Here is a 503-nt window from a genome sequence, read left to right as displayed (position 1 = left end):
AGCTGTTATTAAACAACATATTATTAAAACTTTGTTCAATAATATGCTATAGTTTTTTTTAACTACATCTAAAGTTTAGCCAAATAAACCACTGTTACAAAACACCTACAACACATCCAATCCGTCTGACATGGTTTAAATTTTCCTGATATAATTTAGGTTTAAGGAAAACATTCATTTATCCAAATATTTAAAAAAAATCAAAGAAGGTTGAGAATAAATTTTCTAAAAGTCATTGTTTTCTGATTAAGTGATTAATTTTAATTTTTCCTCTCAGATTTGCATTATCATTTAGTTTGAACACATTTTAGTTGCTATAAATTGTTTAAAAGCTAATTTGACCTCAGTTCAAACTCTTCTAGATAAACTTTGGTTCTCAAACATAAAATCTACATTGAACTGAGATGTAATTACATTATTTTATTTATTGTGGTTTTATTCTATTCAGTTTATTCCTATAGCGCCAATTCACTTTCCAGTTCACCAGATCATCCAGTCAGATT

Source organism: Cyprinodon variegatus, unplaced genomic scaffold (assembly GCF_000732505.1).
Source record: "Cyprinodon variegatus isolate N-32 unplaced genomic scaffold, C_variegatus-1.0 Scaffold3, whole genome shotgun sequence".
Lineage (NCBI taxonomy): Eukaryota > Metazoa > Chordata > Actinopteri > Cyprinodontiformes > Cyprinodontidae > Cyprinodon > Cyprinodon variegatus.
The sequence above is the reverse complement of the archived record's forward strand: the minus strand, read 5'-3'. Positions refer to the sequence as shown.